Source organism: Ursus arctos, unplaced genomic scaffold, assembly GCF_023065955.2.
Source record: "Ursus arctos isolate Adak ecotype North America unplaced genomic scaffold, UrsArc2.0 scaffold_3, whole genome shotgun sequence".
NCBI classification, from domain to species: Eukaryota; Metazoa; Chordata; class Mammalia; order Carnivora; family Ursidae; genus Ursus; species Ursus arctos.
This window is the reverse complement of record NW_026622985.1, coordinates 66,801,059-66,806,389: the sequence shown is the minus strand read 5'-3', so window position 1 is coordinate 66,806,389 and position 5,331 is coordinate 66,801,059. Positions and strand designations below refer to the sequence as shown.

At 43.2% G+C, this 5,331-nt stretch overlaps 1 pseudogene; it reads left to right on the top strand.

The window, feature by feature from the left end:
- Positions 1–205: 205 nt before the first annotated feature.
- LOC113266936 (melanoma-associated antigen B16-like) lies at positions 206–3,989 on the top strand (annotated as a pseudogene).
- Positions 3,990–5,331: the final 1,342 nt, after the last annotated feature.

Genomic DNA, 5,331 nt, shown 5'->3' with positions numbered 1-5,331 from the left:
GAGGACATGACCATTTTCCTAGCTATAAATATGCAGTCAAGGTACCTTCCAAAAATATGAGTAGCAGGTTCTTTGTTGTGTGTTAGATTCTTTTTTTATTTGGATTTTTGGCTCCTTTCGGTGTTTTCAATTACACTGACAATGTTAAGATGAAGCCATTGCAGCAATACATTAACATATTCGTCTCTCAGATACATGAAGCGGAATGTGTCCAGAGCACGCTCCTGAGACTGCTGCAGGGACCCTGAAACAGCCCGTTTTGGTTCCTTCTGAACCTGGTGAGCAAACTCTTCTAACACATTCGTGTTGTACTAGTCTGTTGCTTGCAACCAATGACGTCTAGCTGATACGCCTCCCACAAGTAGAGGACTCCCAGATCACTGACCTGCCTTTCTATCTGGACCTTATGCAACAAAGCAGTAAAGGCGAATTCAGACAGACCCAAGACAGAGAAGGGTGAGCAAGTAAATATTTGGCTACAGGATTCCATTTCTTTGAAGACTTGACTAAACAGGGATGAATGGACTTACAGCGTAATATCCTTAGAGAAACTGGCCTCTCTCATCCAGACATATAAAGACTGAGAGGAGGTCAGGTTTAAAATAAAAATAAAAATTACTAAGGGTTTGAATTGTCTGAACATGAAAGGGATTGGGGCACTCCTTGAGAATAAAAGTAGTATAAAGATGAAAAAATAAATTAGTGCTTTATAGCATAGGCACTAAAAGAATACAATTTGTCATCTTAAAAGGAACAAAATTTCAGAATGATAATGCCTTTATTTTCATTAGAAAAATAATTCAATAAATTTTTCTGTTTTCTCAACAGTAGTAACTTTTTGGTCTCAACTCAGGAATTATTTACCTTTATATACTCAGAGTTAATACCATTTATTTGAAAATAAAAACAGGCTTGACCGATACTGTTAAACAGAAACAACAAGCCCAAAACAGAGTGACTTGCTAAGCTCCACCAACTTAATACCGAATCTAGGGCAGTTCCAGCCTGTCGCAGGAGTGGAATCTGAAACCAATCAGTGTGGAATTTCCTGATCAGCACTTGGGAGACAATCTGCACATAAGACCTCCCGCACTCTCCCCTAAGGGAAGGTGACCTTGTGTCAAACAACCCTTTCTTTTCTCTGGCTAATAACTTCCTTGTCCCACCTCATTTCTGCCTATAACACCTTCCATTTTGTAGACTCCTGGAAGCACACTTCTATTTGTTAGATGGGATGTTGCCTGAGTCATGAATTGTTGGATAAAGCCAAATAGGTCTTAAACTTCACTAGGTTGGTTTTTGTTCTTTACCATGGGTAATGTGAAAGAGAAAAAAAATAGGTTAGAATATTTACAGAGGCTAAACTCAAAAGGAATCTAGGGACTTGGTGGCCTGTCACCTTACCCCAACTTGCTCTCTCCACACCAACCCCTTGCTTAAATCCATTCAGGGACCTCCCACTGCTCTTGTAATTATAACCCCAATTCCACAAGACATCGATACGGTCTGACCCCTGTCTGCCTGTCCAGAATCACATCACGCCACGCTCTATCTGACCCTCTACACCCCAGCCATGCTGCTTTCTTTCAGTTCCTCAGTCATCCTGCTCCCTCTAAGCACAGTGCCTTTGTACATGCTCTCCTTCTGCCCAAGGACCAGCCTTCCTCCCCCTGATAATCCCCCTTCCCCAAATCACTTCAGCATAAACACTGCTGCTCGGGAAAGACTGGCCTGCCCCAGCAACCAGGTTGGATTCTTTAGCTCCTCCCTCTCACAGCACCGTCCTCATGCAGGCCGAAGTGCACATTTATCTGTGTCATTATTTGATGTTCATTCTTTTCTACAAGACTGTAAGCTCCTTGAGATCAGGGACTGCATCTGGTTTTACTTGCCCTTTCATACCCCGCAACTAAAGCTAGCTATGCAATAATTACTTGGCAGATTACGGAAGGAACCAATTCCCTTAGTACCAGTATCAGAGGCAGAATCCTGGGCTGGTGATCAGAGCTGTGAGTTTGTCTTACCTGCATATTTTTCCTGATACCCAGATACGGAGCTGAAAGAAATCTGTGCAGGGCAGCCTTCTATGGGTTCGCAGTTCTGCAAAGATCTACAGGACCCGATACAGGGGTAAGTAGCACTGCATGCAGCTCTCTCTCCTCACACGATTTAGGCAGACCCAGCATGTTTGTCCTGGTAACATGTGGATGGCCTCAAATGACTGCTCCTCCTCAGAGAAAGCACTGAGGGGCTGCCTCGTACAGACAGGACATTTGTACCTTTGCATCTCTCTCTAGTGAAACTGGAAGAAGGCAGGCGATGACAAAGTACTGTTTTGACACGTTTCTGTTTCTAATTCCATTAGGTTCCAGATCATACATCTAAAAATTATGGGTGCAGAGCCTGGTTCCAAGCAGGCTACTAGAACAGAGAACAATTTAAGGAGGAACAGGTAGCTTGTTTCTCAAAGAAAGTGGGATGAGCAAATGGAAAGGAATGGACATGGAAGGAAAAATGCTGCTTTGAAAAACAATAATGCAGAGCTTCCAGGTTGGTAAACATGTGGGGATCTGGGAGAGTGGCACACCGGGGGAGGGTGTGGGAGCTCCGTGCACTTCCCCCTGCTCCCTGCCATGTCCCCCCTGCCCCCACCCCGTGCCTCTCTTCCACCTAGCTGGTCTTGAATTATATCCTTTTATAATAAACTGGTGATCTATCTTTTATGCTCTTGAGTGCCTCAAAATTGAAGAAGCCTAAGTTTATTGTATATGTGCAGAACTGAACCTTCTAGGATATTTCAGTATCCCCAAGAAAATATACATCCATCAGATTCCAGAAATTCAAGCTACACTGACTCAGTCTCAAGAAGGCATCTTCTTCTGGGATATGACTGATAGTAAAAGAGCAGAGCTGCTGGTCCATTTTATATCACCACCAGCAACGTATGGGTGCATCATTTCTCTGCATCATTACCAACATTTGGCAGTGATTCCTCATTGCCCACCTTCCCATCCACACTCCTGCTCACTGCCATCCACAAGAGACATCATGCCTCTACCTCAGAAGGATCCACAGTGCTTACATGATCTACCCCTTCAGACCTGAATTGAGACCCAGTAAGATCCAGAGGATATACAGATCTCTAAGGCTCTGGAGGAGGCCTGTCTCTCCTCCCATCCTCTAAAGCCTGGCGATCTGAAGGAGCCTCCTGATGTTGGTATAACTAGTACCCTTGAGAATCCTCAGAGTTTCCACTCATCGTCCACGGCCACCAGAGCCACCTCATCAAGCACATCAGGTGCGGGATCCAAGAGCCAAGAAGAAGAACTAAAATAGCACTTCACAGTTTGGGCTAGACCGCAAGAACGTGCCCATAGATAAGAGAGTAGTAGATTAATTGGTCAATTTCATGTTGCTCTGGTATGGAGTGAATGAACCAATGACAAAGGCAGATATGTTGAAGATTGTCATCAAAGAGTACGAAGACCACTTCACTAAGATCCTCCTGAGAGCCTCTGAGCACGTGGAGGTGATCTTTGGCCTTGATGTGAAGGAAGTAGATCCCACCAACTCCTGCCATGACCTCATCAAATTGGGCCTCACATGTGATAGGGTGTTGCATGGTGAAAAGGGCGGGCCTAAGACCAGCATCCTGACAGAAGGACAACTGTGTCACTGAAGAGGAAGTCTAGGAAGTTCTGAATGTGATGGGGATGGATTCTGAGAGGAAGCACTTTATCTGTGGGGAGCTCAGGGAGCTCGTCACCAAAGATTTCACGAAGGAAAAGTACCTGGAGTAACAACAGGTGGTTCCACAACGATCCCACACGATCTGAATTTCTATGGGGCCCAAGAGCCCACACTGAAGCCACCAAGGTGCAAATCCTAGATTTTCTGGCCAGGGTTCACGGGACTAACCCAAGTTCATTCCAACTCAGTCTGAGGAGACTCTGCAAGACGAAGAAGAGAAAGCCGGAGCCACAGGTTGAGCCGGGGCTCTGTCTACTGCCGAGGCCACTGCACACTCTAGTCCGAGTCTACTCATTGCTCTTGCCCCTGGTGAAGCCGGGGGCAGAGTCTTCATTCTGTTTGAAAAGGTCAGTTAGTGATCATAGAATTGAGGTCTGAGGTAGGGCAGAAAGGAACACTATACATACTCCTCTAGCTCCTATTTTAAATGTGTAAGCTGAAAAAAATATTTTTTTGGAAAATGTGTACTTTTTATTTTTTGATATATTACTCGAATATTGTTTCTTTCAATGTAGATTCAATTAGTTTCAAATTCTCCAACCTTATGAATGCTATCGGTCACACATTTATTGCTATGAGGAGGCTTAATAGTAAGAGTTTTGTTCTGTAAAGGAAATGGGGAACCATCCACCTTATTTTGTCATCCAGAATGAGAACACGGCGTTGCGATAGGCATTTCCTTGGAACTGTGAAAGAAATCTGCTTTGTGATAGTTGGGTCCAGAGACAAAGAGAGAAGAAAATCTAAAAGATGCTCAAATCTCGGCCTTCCTATCCTTTTTATTTCTTATTCCATAAAGTTAAAAGATACATACATGGATTTGCTTAGCTCTTTCAAGAATGTATGAGAAATAGATCTTAATAAACTAGAACTCATGCTTACTGAAAAAAAAACCCAACACAGAATTTTAATTTTCTCTTGTAAAAATCTTAACAAAACATTGGAAATACAGCCATGAAAAGATATCGGGTTAAAATAAACACAGCAAGTTTTCCTGGTTTAGTAAATAAAATAGCAGTTAACGTTCTACGGTCCAGCTATTTAGGTAGAATGCGTGTTAACAATACCAGATGGTACCATTTATGCCCACACCTTAGCAAGTATACCTCGCAATTTTCATACAGCATTCATTTTCGAAGAGCAAGTGGAAAATAAACTAGTAGCTAAAAGCAGAAGAGAAAGCTGTTGGATTCAATGAGAGTTTTGCATTTGAATAGTTGGTGTGAATCTTTGACTTTCAGTGTGTACTCAGGGAACATGAAAAGATTCCTATCTTAAGTAAAGATACCTTAGGTTGCCAAATATCTTTTTTTTCTCTTTAAAGCCCAGAAATGTTATGCAAAATTTTCATTTGAATTTCAGGCAACATTTCAAAAGCTTTAAAAAACAATCACCAAACTATCCCTCCAATCCGCAGGGGAATAAAATGTAAAGACATCTCTGAACTTTCAGGGCGCCTGGGTGGCTCAGTCGGTTAAGCATCTGCTTTTGGCTCAGGTCATGATCTCAGGGCCCCGGGATCAAGTTCCACATGGGGCTCCCTGCTCAGCCAGGAGTCTGCTTCTCTCTCTCCTCCCTACT